This window comes from Giraffa tippelskirchi, chromosome 4, assembly GCF_054371585.1.
Source record: "Giraffa tippelskirchi isolate mGirTip1 chromosome 4, T2T-mGirTip1v1.2.pri, whole genome shotgun sequence".
NCBI lineage: Eukaryota > Metazoa > Chordata > Mammalia > Artiodactyla > Giraffidae > Giraffa > Giraffa tippelskirchi.
Window position 1 is genome coordinate 22,148,661 of NC_137278.1, and position 15,909 is coordinate 22,164,569.

The window sequence follows — 15,909 nt, forward strand, 5'->3', positions numbered from 1 at the left end:
TGCATGCCTAATGTGAGTCAGGCATTATTCCAAATGCTTTATACAAATTAACTCATTTGCTCCTCATAACTGGTTTATAAATTATTTTTAAGCTCATTTTACACATGAAAACTAGGAGCCAGAGATGGTGAATAAATAACCTGGCCAGGTCCAGACACGTAGAAAGCTGCATACCTGTTTTCTCCCTTGAACAAGTCACTACATGTCTGCTCAGTCCAGAGTCTCAGTCTCTGTGTTTGTCACCTCCTTTATGAGCAATGGCATCACCTGCAGCTGAGTGGGCAGAGGTAGAGGCGGGCAGGTGACTGACACCCAGAGGACCTAGGGGGATGAATTCAGAAAAACCATGCCAGTCTTCAGAGAAAAGAAAGATCAGTTTAGGGCCCCTTTTCCTGAACTAGAGGTTCAGAATCAGAGAGACATGATACCAGGAGCAGAGAATTGGATATATATACCTCTAGGCTGACTTGAGCTGCGTTGTAGGAGGTCTGTCTTGGGGTTGCTTCACTGGATCCTAAATGCAGGGGCAGGGCTGTGGGAACATTTCAGCTGTGAATCCTGGAGGGCAGCGTGCCAAGTTAGACATGGCAATTAACTAGCAAGCACTTCCCTGTCCTACATTAGGACCTGTTTAGGGTGTGAGGAATTCACAAGGGAGCAAGACCATTCCTGCCCTGACCCTGTTCCCCAGTGAATGGCACTGCCTACTATGTTGCCTACATTTTGTCCACGCCTAATAGCGCCTCTTTTTTTTATCACAAGAATAGAAACGATCACTGATATCATTATTTTCTGAGACAAACTTTCCCATGGCAATTTCCATGGCGATTTTAATAAAACCCAAATGGAAATTCAATTTATTAAAAACACATTTACTTTTTTTTTTCCATTTCCTCATTTTCTGTTTAATTGGAACATTAACATGCGTCTAAGAAGAGAGAAATTAGGTGAACGGCTTAAAACAAAATCTCTTAAATGCCAGTGAAATTGTACAAAATGTTGCATGCCATGGATTTCCCATCCTTGGTTCATGGGGAGCTGTTTCTGGTAGGGCATGGTTCCTCCCAGGAACTTAGCCAACACTATGAGAGCTAAGCTTCCACGCTGGTCCGAATCATACTCCAGTGTGCATGGATCCTTTTAAAGATAAATGTTTTCACACACCCTGAAACACGGAATTAAACTATTTTATCCTCGTATTGTTTAAATATGCATACACACGAAACTAGATCTAAAGTCGTTACGTTTTTAATTCATATTACTTTGAAGTCAAAACAAATTAACAAGCTAAAACCAAACAAATTACCAAAGCAAAAATAATCTAAATTGTCAAGAGTTATTAATTGTGCTGAAACTAAATTGCCGCTTGCACTAGGGCTGTGGTGTGGACTATTCCTTTAATTTGAGTATGCCTTTTGCAATCTATTGGACTGAAGTCCATTTTTTCACCATTTTTGGACTGCTTCAGAGCCTTCATCCTGCAGTTCAGAGTGATGTCATTTAGAGTTCATTCGGCAGGAGATCATCCTTTGCCTACTAAATCTGCTTTTGTTTTTTTCTCATTAGCCTGGGACAGTTAAAGTAGTCCTGTCTGACTGGTGACAAATCATTTGTAAATACAATTGCAAACTTGGACGCTGAAACTGTGAGAAAGGATTTGGAAATAAAGCAGTTGTGCCGAAAGTTCAGAATATGCTATTTTAAATTGTTCAGTGATTATCAATGACATTACAAATTTTTTAAAGTCTTGTAGGGAACTTCAAAACCTCTGAAAACTTGTCCTTGGACATCCATTTATCAAAATCTATCCTAAAATAAATATGATAAAGAACTATTTCTCACCCTACATAGTTTCCATCCTCTTTCAGGTTTACTTAGGAGAAGACAGCAGATGAAAGCTTGGGCTGGATTTCAGGTCCTCCTGTGGGAAGTTAGGTCATGATGTCATGAATGGACACGTCCTATGAAGTTTTCAGTTCAGTTCAGTCATTCAGTCATGTCCGACTCTTTGCGACCCCATGGACTGCAGCACACCAGACTTCCCTGTCTATCACCAGCTCCTGGAGCTTACTCAAACTCATGTCCATTGAGTCAGTGATGCCATCCAACCATCTCATCCTCTGTCACCCCCTTCTCCTCCCACCTTCAATCATTACCAGCATCAGGGTCTTTTCAAATGAGTCAGTTCTTCACATCAGGTGGCCAAAGTATCGGAGTTTCAGCTTTAGCATCAGTCCTTCCAATGAATATTAGGACTAATTTCCTTTAGGATGGACTGGTTGGATCTCCTTGCAGTCCAAGGGACTCTTAAGAGTCTTCTCCAACACCACAGTTTAAAAGCATCAATTCGTCGGTGCTCAACTTTCTTTACAGTCCAACTCTCACATCCATACATGACTACTGGGAAAACCATAGCTTTGACTAGACGGACCTTTGTTGGCAAAGTAATTTCTCTGCTTTTTAATATGCTGTCTAGGTTGGTCATAACTTTTCTTCCAAGGAGCAAGCGTCTTTTAATTTCATGGCTGCAGTCACCATCTGCAGTGATTTTGGAGTCCCCCAAAATGAAGTCTGTCACTGTTTCCATTGTTTCCCCATCTATTTGCCATTAAGTGATGAGATGCCATGATCTTAGTTTTCTGAATGCTGAGTTTTAAGCCAACTTGTTTCACCCTCCTCTTTCACCTTCATCAAGAGGCTCTTTATTTCTTCTTCACTTTCTGCCATAATGAAGTCTTAGCATCTGGATACTCAAACAAAACTATGTGTAGTGGCCCTGTGTTTTCCTGAAAACAGCCCTTTGGGAAACTTTGCAAAAGTCAATGTTCTCCCTTGGCACCCCACATTGGTATCATGTGTAAGTCCAATACACTTACACAATTGATGGAAGACTCACACCTTAAGGTCAGCTGTCTTGATCTATAATGAATTTTTTATTGAGTTATGAGCAGAGATTAAGAGACAGTCACTAGCCAAACCTCAGTGACTCCTCTCTGAGCCACAGAAGGCCTGTCTGTCAGGTTAGGGATGTAGTAGAGCCTGGTCCATGAGAGCTCCAGGTTCTACTCTGGACCCTGCCTCTTGGCCTTGACCAAGGTGTTTCTCTTGGACAGGCATCAGGTTGCTCCGCCATAAAATGGGAATAATAGCAGTATTTGCTTTAGAAGTTGCAGTGAGGACCAGGGTGGAATAAGACAGGGAAAGTGTTTGATGCCACAGCCCGAAGGAGAGCAGGGACTCCTTCAATTGAGCCCCTATTATTGACATTAATACAAAATTAGATATTTTACCCAAGGCAAGGGAAAGGTTGACTCTAGAACATGAGTTTTCAAATTTATCTGCTGAGTAGCTAGAAGAAGTAGTAATGCCTGGGTCCCAAGAGATTCTGTTTTACTTGAATGGGGGTGGGGAGGGTGGGAACTGGGATTTTAAAAAGTACCCAGGTAGTCCTAAAGTCAAAGTGAAAGTCACTCAGTCGTGTCCAACTTTTTTTGATTCATATAGTCCATGGAATTCTCCAGGCCAGAATACTGGAGTGGATAGCCTTTCCCTTCTCCAGGGGATCTTCCCAACCCAGGGATCGAACCTGGGTCTCCCGCATTGCAGGCAGATTCTGTACCAACTGAGCTATCAGGGAAGCCCAGTTAGTCCAATATGCAGCCAAATTTGAGACTCAGCTGCTATTGAAGAGGAGCTCACAGGAGGTGCAGTCATTTGCCATGAATACTGGAGACAGGAATCCTTGTCCCAGTCTGATAGTTGACCCCTTCCTACCCAGCTCACAATTTAGATAGAATGAAGCCAACCAGTGTGTGCTAAGTCATGCCAGACTCTGACCCCATGGACTGTAGCCCCTGCTAGGCTCCTATGTCCATGGAATTGTCAGGGAGGAAAACAGTAGCAGGTTGCCATTTCCTTCTCCATGGGATCTTCCCAACCCAGGGATCAAACCACATCACTTGCATTGACAGGCAGATCCTTTACAAACTGTACCACCTGGGCCAGATTTCAAATAAGCCTCATGGACTTCAAATGCTATGCTCTCCAGGCTCAGGACAGAGGGAAAAACCAATCCCTCAGGTTGTAGCTTTATCTCTAAGCTGCTTTGGAAAAAAAAAAAAAAATGAATCCATGTAAAACCTGTTCATTTAAAATAAAAGAAATTCTTTTTAACTTTTTTTTTTTTTCTGGTTAGTATTTATAAACATGACACTATTGATAAAGAACCCACCTGCCAATGCAGGAGACACAAAAGATGAGGCTTTGATCCCTGTGTCAGGAAGATCCCCTGGGGGAGGATGTGGCAACCCACTCCAGTATTCTTGCCTGGGAGCCTGGTGAGCTACAGTCCATGGAGTTGCAAAGAGTTGGACATAGCTGAGCACATACACATATCAAGAAAATTGGTACTTGGAGACACAAAGTCCAGAATTTGAACTAGGTAGCCGTGGAAAGGTGAAGGGGCATGTTTTACTATAATTTACCATCAGCCACTTTCCTTGTACCACTTAACTAAGAGAACCAAGGATTGGAGAATGTCTTCTGCAACAGCCCTGGCTCCTGCTCCACCCCTGGGAGGAAAGTCTGGGAAGGACAGGTTGAAGGTCACACTTGCATTGGCCCTGAACCCCGAGGCCAGCTTCTGATTTGTGATGATTCACCCATTTCTTAGCTGTCCATTTACAACCACTCTTGATAACTGTGCTTTACAAGGAAGGAGACTGGAGGAAAATATTACTGAACATTGTGTGATCTACAAGTATAGAAAGATAATGGCCATGTGCAGAATGATGTACGCCTTACAAAAGAGGGTCATGAATGTTTCTTCATGTTCACAGTAAGACCGTGAATACCTCTTTCATTTTAATTTTATGCAGGAGAAAACCGACACGTAGAGAAGGTGATTCACTCAGTGGTATCTATCTAGTAAGTGGCTGAGCAAGACTCCATTCTCATGACAAATACCAAGTATCCCTACTGTACTGGGCTCACATCTGGGGAGAGAACCCATAGGACTTAAGTGTCTCATTATCTTGCAGTGTCTGCTTTGAGAGAATCTGAATTTCTAAGATCTGTTCTTTCTATTCTCTTATCCCTCCCTAACATCCTCTTCCTTTCTCTCCTTCACTTTCTCATGTTCTTTCTTTGGCTTTCTTTATATCCTACACTTTCCCTCTTCCTGTAACAAGTCTGGAACCTTCATACATTGAGCCTCTTTTTCCCCCAGTGCATTAGTCATTCTCTTTGAACACTGCCCTATTTTTCCCAAGGGAAGTGTTTCCTTGTCCCTATTGAGATGTGTTTGACTTTGGTCCCAGTGCTGTGTGACTGGAGGCCAAACACCCGCCTGCATTCCAGCCAACTTGTTTTCCCAAAGCACTTGATCCACATTCCCAGCAGCTACTGCACCTGTGAGGCAAAGGAAATAATTCACAACCTCAAGACTCTTCCCATTTCTTCCAATAGCCTTTTGGCACTTAGGTTCCCATATAGAACATTGCCCTTGATCGTCATTTGAATTTATGCTTGAAGTCTTCATGTGTTTTGCACAACTTGCTCTGGATTGGATGTCCTCCCAACCAAAAGCAGCTCTTCCTCTGGCTCCATCCTTCCATCCATCCCGCTCCCCGTAATTGAGGCACAGATCCTTTTTGAGGAAGGATATACTTTCCCTCTCTTTCAGGAGTTCTCTGTCCTACTCATGGGAGCTTTCATGAGGAAGAGAAAACACCCAACTTCTTTTATGGATCAGTCATAAAATCTGGCATATTTTAACTTATGCTGTGAGTTTATTATTTTTTTTAATAACATTTATTTTGGGCAGTGCTGGGTCTTCACTGCTGCCTGGACTTTTCTCTAGTTGTGGAGACTAGGGGCTACTCTAGTTATGGTGTGATAGTTTCTCATAGCGGTTTCTCTTGTTGCAGAGCACAGGCTCAGTAGTTGTGGCACATGGGCTTAGTTGCTCCACATGGCCTGTGATCTCTTCCCAGCTCAGGGATCGAACCTGTGTCTCTTACATTTGTAGGCGGATTCTTCACCACTGAGCCACCAGGGAGGTCCCAGTTTAATTATTTTAAGATTGAGGATCATTTCTTCATCAGAATGTTAAGAAATTATGCTGTTGATCTCAACATTCAGAACAAGAAAGTAAATACTGAGTTTTCTACAAAGCTCTCAATTTCATGATAAATATTTTTTAGAGAACGTGGGTTCCAGATGTTAAGATTATGATAATAATTTGAATTAGACCAGACTTTAATTTTGATATTTTTCATGTAGAGGATTACTTTAGCTTCTGAATAATTTGAACCAGTTTTTGGTTTGTTGTATTCAGTGAAGAAAACCAGTTAAGTTTAGAGTTCTTCCCCTTTCTTGGTCACTCTTTTTTTTTTTTTTTTCATTTAAATCAGTGGATTATGTGCTTCACAGAAAATGCCTATCTTACATGGAAATTGAGGGTTAAAATTTTGTAATTTGAGCTTGATAATATCAGACGTGCATTTGAAATTACATCTGTTCCATGTTCCTGAGTTCTGGCATATTTTCTATCAGCTACTTCTGCATAGTTTAAAGATTTAAAGAGAGTCAGTCCCTTATCTGGCTTCATTTTTCTCATCTGTAAGAAACTGGATTTAAACTAGTTCATGGTCAATGGCCTTTTCAGGTCCCACAGTCTCTTTTATGTTAGCTCCAAATTGCCAGTCTAAAAACGTTGGGTATTAAACTTGCAAAACACAATGATTTAGTGCAAATATCTTGTATCTCTCATCTTTCTGTGGTTACCCAAAAGGACCAGAATGTAAAGCTATTTCCCTAAGTAGGTAAATAATTATTTCTTAGTCCAGACAAGGTCATGATTTTTTCATTTTATTTTAAAATTTTTTTTGTTTAATCATGGCTCATAAGTTATATATATATGAACAGGCTCATGTGATTTTAGAATTAATTCCTTTTAAAGCTTAACTGTTTTTAGGGTAGATTCTCAGTCATTTCAATATACAAGGATGCTTCACTCCTGATTATAAGCTCAAGAAACTTTGAAACAGGATTCAGACCTATTCACATTTGAAAGATTCTTCATAAACCTATTTTTACCAGATAGTGCTGGGATTCTTCAAAGCCTGTAATTGCATTAAGTGGAGGGCAGCTCTTTGGGAAATTCTTGCTGTCTCTGGTTCTCGCTCTCACCACATGTTACCTTCACTGTGAATACCTGCATTTCATTAAAGCAACCAGCCCTGCCCTTATGTACTCCTTGTCATTTAACATTCAGGGGGTTAGATGCCTGATCACTCAGCAAGAACATACAATCTTGTGAGTCATGGGGGTTTCTCGGAAACTTTAATTCTCAGAAGTCCTTCATTTGAAGAGACAGCACACTAATGTTCTAAACAAGTTCCCATGAGTGTTCCATCTGCTCATATCAGTTCAAGGTAAATCACTCACTCAGCTTCCACCTACTCCAAATGGGAAGTGGACATGATTTCTGTCTCTATCATCCAGAAGACACGTGATCTTGACCACTTTCCACCTCTCCCTTCAGAATCCATAGCACACCACCTTGGACCAATGACGCAGGGGAAGTGGGGCCATACCTGCTCACTATGTTGAGTTGAAAGAGTTTTTCCTGCATGTTTGCATTTCTCCTAATGCAGGTATTCAATCTATGGCAGGTGAACTCAGACTTTCCATGTGTATCCAAACATTCCTCACTGGCAGGTGTGAGGATCCATCTTATTATTAAGATAAATATTTTTGCTGAAAATATCTGGCAGGCTATTTTGTACTCCCAGAACATGGTGTACCCAGGACTCAATGGCATTATTGTTAGTTTAATTGTCTCTCCTAGGAGACTCTGATCTTTCTGAGGACAGTAGCTCTGTCATGTCCATTTTTATGTTCTGCAGCTCCTCATACAGCTCCTAAGGTTGACTGACTCACTGATTCGTCTGGTGAGACCAAGTGAGGGACAGTCCTTAGCTCCATTTTGTATGAGGTAAGCCAAGTGTTTGACCAAAGATTCTAAAGTAGTAAATTTCCCCAATGGAATTAACCCCATGTATCCTGGTAACTTAATTATTTATAACAAAACATATATTTACACTATAACCATACTACCCACTAGCTTCCCTGGTGGCTCCGTGGTAAAAAATCTGGCTGCAGCACAGGAGAACCAGGTTCAATCCCTGGCTCAGGAAGATCCCCTGGAGGAGGGCATGGTGACTCATTCCAGTATTCTTGCCTGGAGAATCCCATGGACAGAGGAGCCTAGCAGGTTACAAAGTCCATAGGGTCTCAAAGAGTTGGACACAACTGAAGCAACTCAGCACATGCTCATACTATAGATAAAAGAGAAGCATATGTGGGAGGAAAGGAACTTGAAGCTGGAACTTAACAAATGGATAAAAATTGAGAAAACTTCTACCAGTATAGGGAAGATGAAAGAAAATACCAGAGAGTAAAAACTGAGGTGTGGGGTGCAGGGGCGGAACTTGGAATATGGACTCGGTACATGTAGGAGTGAGTGATTCATTTTGTTTAATTGGAGTTAAAGTCTAAGCTGGGAAAGAGTGGAAATACAAATAGGTAGATTTGGGTCTGATTTTGAAGGGTCTTGAAAGTGAGATGCCGGTACCTAAAACTGGTATAGAACAACTATAAATTGCAATCTTTTGTGACAGTCTTTTACATTTGGCTTATACTTACTGACATTTAAAATGCTCCTGTAGATATTATAAGATATCATAAGTTTTCATCTTTTGAAATTACCATGTGAGGTAGGAAAATGCTAGATGACTTTATGAGCCTGAAGCTGGATCCTCAATGTAGTTTCAAGTTACACCATCCTGTTACAAGTCACAAGGGAAGTCCAAGAATACTGGAGTGGGTAGCCTTTCCCTTCTCTGGGGGATCTTCCCAACCCAGGAATTGAACCAGGGTCTCCTGCATTCCAGGCTGATTCTTTACCAACTAAGCTATCTATCAGAGTAGCCCACAGTGTTGGTTAAGTTATAATTAAATAACCTTCCCATTCTCAGGACATATAAATGCTCAACTGCAACACATTTTTTAGGAAGACTTTTGGCAATACATACCCAAATGAGTGGGCTTCCCTTGTGGTTCAGCTGGTAAAGAATCCACCTGCAATGCAGGAGACCTGGGTTCGATCCCTGGGCTGGGAAGATCCCCTGGAGAAGGGAATGGCTACCCATTTCAACTTTTCATCTATTTTAAGGCCTTAGTAACACAGGTTTTATAATCAAACATTCAAAACTGTTACATCATGGAAGTGACCTGGAATGGAAGTGACCTCCCACAGTGTCTGCCTAGGTGGGGCCTTGCTAAGGCAAGGATTGATCTTTGGTTCCAGGCTGTGAGGAAAGAGTGAAGGGTCCTGAGAGAGGCCACGACAGCCAAGGTGGCTGAGACTTAAGGCACACAGAGGTGCTTGCTGAGTAGTGCAGACTGGTCAGTTGTATACAGTTGGGTAGAAATTTTCTATATTTCAATAATTAGTCTTGCCTTATTTTGAACACTGAACAAAAGTTGGCCTTATAAAAATACAAGTGGTGAAAATGCATGCAGTGGACATCATCACAGGGTGTTGATGATACCAAGGGAACAGGTTCTCATCTTTAGGGGAATAGTTAAGAAAATTGTGATATATTCAGAAAATATGCTAGTCTGTGGCCATTACACATGGTTTAAAAATACTAACATGCACTTGTTAACATGGAGAAGTATCTGCAATATTGAATGAAAAAATTACTTAATGTGGATAGTAAAAGTAAAAAATGTGAACGTATTCCAGATAGCATCACCGACTCAATGGACATGAATCTGAGCAAACTCCAGGAGATAGTGAAGGACAGAGGAGGCTGACACGCTGCATTCCATGGGGTCACAAAGAGTTGGACACAATTTAGCAACCGAACAACAAACAAAAACCTATATTAGTTATCCAAGTGGAGATGTTGAGACAGCTGATATTTGTATCTGAAATTCACAGGGGGTGGGTCAGCAAGATGGTAGTTAAAGACAGGAAACTGACTAAGCTCGCTTAAAGAATGTGGGTAGAAAAGGGAAGATGGATAAGATTGAATTCTGGACCCTCTAAAGTAAAGAGGAGAAGAATCCTGCCAAGTGGATCAGGGATTGGAAAATTTTCTCTCTAAAGTGAAGTTGCTCAGTCGTGTCCGACTCTTTGCGACCCCATGGACTGTAGCCTACCAGGCTCCTCTCTCCATGGGATTCTCCAGGCAAGAATACTGGAGTGGGTTCCCATTTCCTTCTCCAGGGGATCTTCCCGACCCAGGGATTGAACCCGGGTTTCCCACATTGCAGGCAGACGCTTTAACCTCTGAGCCACCAGGGAAGTGGCCAGGCAATAAATACTTTCGAACTGGAGGGAAGGGGGCAGGACACAACTTTTAAAAGGATGACATAATCTGAGGACACAACATAAACTGATTAGAATCAAACAGGTCCAAGGTGGCCAATGAGTCAACTTCCACTAGACCTTGAGCCTCAGTTTATACTTATTGTAACACATCAGCGAGCTAAATGACACACCCACAGGTGCCATGACAGTTCGAAGGACGACCATAAAGGTCAAAAAGTGGGCAGTGGCCCAATTCATGGACATCCCCACCCTTTACCCAAAATAACTAGAACATTCCTCCCACTCATTAGCCTATGAAATTATCCACCCTTATAAAATCTGACAGCCCCAATACCCTGGGGCTGCTCTCACCTTCTGAGATGGCCTACATTCTGTCTGTGGAGTGTGTTTCTCTCTAAATAAATCTACTTCTCACCTATCACTTTGTCCCTCACTGCACTCTTTCTGTGATGAGATATCAAAGAGCTGCATCAGGTCCTGAGACCAAGTGCATGATTTCAGTTAAAGACCATAGATTCAAGTCCCAGCCTGGGTTTTTGCTGGGTTTGAAGCCCAGACCATGGGTTCAAGTCCCAATCTGAGTTACATGGTTTCACGTTCACCTCGGAAGGCCATGCTGTCTTGCCCATCTCCTCAACTCTGCTATTGTGTCATGGAAGCAGCCACTGACAGAAACAAATGGGCATGGCTGTGTTCCAAGAAAACTTTATTTACAAAAAGGAGGCTGCAAGCAAATTTGGCCAGCACCTTGGATTTGCCACCCCTGGAGTAGATGAGAAGGAACAGAAACAGCAGTTAAAGGCAAATAGGCTGACTGTGGTGTCATAGAAACCAGGAGAAGATGCTTTAAGATGGAAAGAGGAGCCTATCAAGTGAAATTGAGGAGAATGAAGCCTGCGCACGAAAGCTTTTGGCTGCACAGGTCTGCATGGTTTGTGGAATGCACCATTGTTTTCCACAATATCCTGAGGATGTGACTCCTTCTGCCTGCATGTCTTCCGCCCCAAATTTCCTTCATTTGATGAATCCCCGCTTGTTCTTTTTTTAACTTTTCTTTTAATGAATGCAAGATTCTTTAAATTCTACAGGGCTTTATGATTTTCAGAAGTTTCACACCCATGATTTCATACAATAGTCCCCCTTTTTTTTCCTTTCTTTTGGTCTTCAATAATAACTTGACCCCAGAAGCCTTCTTCTATAGTAGACAGAATAACAGCCCCCCAGAGAGCTCCACATTCTAATCCACAGAGCCTGTAGATATCTTACCTGTTACCTTGCAAATATGATAGAGTAAGGATCTGCTTACTTAAGTGATGGAGAGACTATTCTGGATTACCTGGATGTGCCCTGTGTCACCACAGGGGTCTTGGAAGAGCTTGAACAATGTCCCTCTGAATTCACATGTTGAAATCCTATCCCCAAGAATCTCAGTATAGGACCTTATTTGAAAACAGGGTAATTGAAGATGTAACTTGTTAAGATGAGGTCACACTTGAGTACGATGGCCCCCTAACGCAGTATGCTGCTGCTGCTAAGTCGCTTCAGTCGTGTCCGACTCTGTGCAACCCCAGAGACGGCAGCCCACAAGGCTCCCCTGTCCCTGGAATTCTCCAGGCAAGAACACTGGAGTGGGTTGCCATTTCCTTTTCCAATGCATCAAAGTGAAAAGTGAAAGTGAAGTCGTTCAGTCGTGTCCGACTCTTCGAGACCCCATGGACTGCAGCCTACCAGGCTCCCCTGTCCATGGGATTTTCCAGGCAAGAGTACTAGAGTGGGGTGCTATCGCCTTCTCCAAATGTAGTCTGACTTTGTTGTTATTCAGTCACTAAGTTGTGTCTGACTCTTTGCAACCCCATGCACTGCAGCGCACCAGGTTCCTCTGTCCTCCACTATCTCCCAGAGTTTGCTCAAACCCACGTCCATTGAGTTGGTGATGCTATCTAACCATCTCATCCTCTGCTGTCCCCCTCTCCTTTTGTCTTCAATCTCCAGTATGACTGGTACCCTTATAAATGGGGGAAATTTGGACACAAACATATAGTGAGAGAAAGTTGTGGGAAGTTGGAGGCAGAGGTCAGAGTCATGTTCCTGCAAGGCAAGGAATGCCAAAGATTGCCAACAAACCATCCAAAGTCAGGTGAGACACCTGGCACAGATTATCTCTCATAGCCCTCAGGAGAAACCAACCTTGGAATCTTGACCTTGGAATTTTGAAAATTGGAGGAAATGAACTGTGAGCTGAGGGAGGAGACCAGCCTCTAGACACTGGATTCTCCCCTGGAGCCTCCGGAGAACAGCGTAGCCCAATCTGCTCCATTATTTTAGCCTAGAGAGACCTATGTTGGACTTATGGCCTACAGACCTTCATGATAGTGAATCTGCATCATTTTAAGTGACTAAGATAGTGGTAATTTTTTAGAGCATCCAGATAAAACTAAAATACTTCCCAAGCTTCAAATCCTTCATACACATTCCCAGCACAAATCTGTCACTCTGGATGGACCAGGAATATCTCAGAGGCAAGTACCAGGTTTTACTCATAGTCTGAGCTCTAAAACACAATAAATACTTAGTAAATAAACATACGTAAATAAATGTTGAATGAATACATCTTTCACTATGTTCTTCACTGCTTTTTCTGCCTGACTATAAGCTACTCAAGTTTTAATTTTCTGGCTTTGAAATTCTTTTTTCTTTACGTTCCGTAATCAATTATATTTCATTTCCCTGGATTACCTTAAACTGTCCTAAGCTCTTTTGAAATTCAGAACAAAAACAAAAGAAGACTTTGAAGACCCAGGAAGAAACAGGACCCATTAGGAAAGTGTCTTAAGCAGAAAGTTGTAATGTGATGCCACTTGACCTAATTTGCAGCAAATCACTCCTGAATATATTGCAGTGGGCAGATCTGAATTGGCAGTTTCATGGGAGATGAGCTGAGCTGATCCTTATCCATCTGCAAATCTATTTAGTCTTATAGATGAAATAATAATAAATTTTATTATGGTTTATTGAAAACTTGTAATGATTACAGATATGTTTATGAAGTCATTGATTTTTTTTTTAAATATTGCAACTGCAAGTCTGGCTCTTCGTGTCCTTGTGCTAAATATTCCTAAGTATGAATGATACTCTACTAAACACTGAGTTAATTATGGATTCTCCAGAATGTCCTTAAGCTTGCAAGCTCAGCAGCAGTCTTGCCACTGAGTTGAACTGTGTTGAAATTTATCTCTGCAACAGAAGAATCCCTCATTTCAGACAATGGAGAGTCAGCTGATAGTTACAATTATGTCCAACCCAACCAGATAAAAGCTCCATCATAACAACAAGTACTGAATATTTCCTGTGTGTGGCTGTAATTCAAACATTTCTCAAAGTTATACATGGTGCCTCTCTATACTTTATTTCATTTAATCCTCCCCATAGTCCATGGGCGTGCTGTGATTTATGGGGTCGCAAAGAGTCAAACATGACTGAGCAACTGAACTGAACTGAACTGAACTGATAGTCCATGGGATCACAAAGAGTCGGACATGACTGAGCAACTGAACTGAACTGAACTGAACTGATAGTCCATGGGATCGCAAAGAGTTGGACACGACTGAGTGACTTTCACTTCACTTCACTTCACTCTATATGACATGGCTATTCTTATCACTTATTTGTAGATAAGGAAAACCAAAGATAAATGTATGGAAAAGACTTAGCCAAGGCCATGTAGAAAGTTAACAGTAGATCCAAAACCTGTACAGGAACCTCTGACAAAAGTGATATTTGCCGCTAATTCATTGGAAAGGCACTGACTCCAAGACAGAGGGAACTCATTCTCCTACCCAAAGGTGACTTGTCTCTCAAAACCATAGACTCTTGCTTTTCAGATTTGGAAGGGACATTTGATCCAATCTCTCATGTCTTGGCAGGTGAGCTACCTTACCGAAGCACTTGCCGTAGGTCAGTAAGAGAGAGAATGAGAACCAGAATGCAGATTTCTGTGCCCTCCCTTTGCTTTCCTTGGCAGCACACACAGATGAGAGTTAGAGAAAACAGTGTATTACCCAGGGCCAAACAGTGAAGACATCAGTATAAAGGTGTGCTGGCTTCAGTTCAGGAAGAATTCTTGGACATAGCAGGCTAAGAAGCAAGGAAGCAACCAACCAACCAAATGGAAGGATAGCCACAGAAGTAAAGGATGGCATGGGCTTAAGTTATTCACATAAAATTATCAATAAATATCATGCAGGGTTAGACACATAGGTAAACTGGGCCATAGTACAATGTCGTAAGAGGGGAATGGCAGGAATAGGAATGCAGAAGAAGATATTTGTATGATTGGCTCCTTCTGCATGGCATGTATTTTCCTAACCTTACCCCTTCTTCCTCCTACAATATCACTTATCCTTCAAGGCCCAAACCAAAAGTCACTTTTGTCAATGACCCTCTATGATCTTCCCTTGGCAGATAGAAGTTCTACTCCAAACTCACTTTCTCCACTTCAGTGAAAAAGCCTACATCTGGGACTCACTCAATGTATATCAGTGAGTTGGCAGTGGTGTTCCCTTTCTGAAGGATTCTGAAGGGCAGAGATGCCGTATTACTCACATCCTGTGATAGCCTGCAAGGTCAGGAGGAGACAGAATAAGAGATGACCCTGGAGCTGGTGGAAAGAAGAAGCCTCTGAAGATGTGGTGGAGTGGAAGGGGTATTAATAAGAATATCTTTGATCAACTGACCAAGCTGAAGAAAGAAGATAGAAGTTGGAACCAAGTGAGAAGCTGAAAACGAGCAGATCTGGTTTCAGCTGCAGGAAGGCTCAAAGGCTTAACCACTTTCCAAGCAGAAGGGCAGTCCTAGGAAGATGGACCTGGAGTGAGCTGTGTGGTTGGTGAGGCCACGTGGCCAGGAATCTGAATAAAGAAGCTGATATTTGGTGGTATTTCTTTGATGTTTCTAAGATATTTAGCACAGATAGAATAGAAGCAAGACAGATATGTATAAGGATCTGGTTGCTCTGAATCCCACTAGAGCCCAGCATGTAGAAGGTCATCAGTATGTGCTCTGGAATGCTCAGTACATGGATATCCTCTGTTTCTCCCTACTGTCTGTCCTTCTTTCCATATGTCACCACTGCTCCCCACAGATGCAGGCACTGCTGTCCATCTTTGCATCCTTTTCTGATGCTGTTTCCATTCCAACCATCTAAACACACACTGAGCTTACTTCTACCCCCAATACCTTTCTGGTCCTTGCTCCATTACCTGGAATGTTCCTAGCGGGTATCTACATGGCTTGCTTCTTCACTTCCTTCATGCTTTTCCTTAAATATCCTTTTAATCAATAAGGTCTTTCCAAATATTAAATGAAAAAAGCAAATCAAATCCTTCTAGCCACCCTAACTCTCCTCATTCCTATTATCCTGCTTCACTTTTCAGCACAGTTTCATCATCTGACTCCTACCTACTTACCTATTTATTAATTTCTTTCTATCTTCCTCCCAGTAGCAT

The 15,909-nt window shown here is 42.0% G+C and overlaps 1 long non-coding RNA gene across 1 annotated transcript in view; it reads left to right on the top strand.

Moving 5' to 3' along the window:
* LOC145547130 (uncharacterized) overlaps positions 1-15,338 on the top strand; it is an 87,904-nt gene extending 72,566 nt beyond the window's left edge. The window contains exon 2 of the long non-coding RNA XR_014083553.1: positions 14,867-15,338. This is a non-coding gene — a long non-coding RNA (uncharacterized LOC145547130). The remainder of the gene's footprint in view (positions 1-14,866) is intronic.
* The last annotated feature ends 571 nt before the right edge of the window (positions 15,339-15,909 follow it).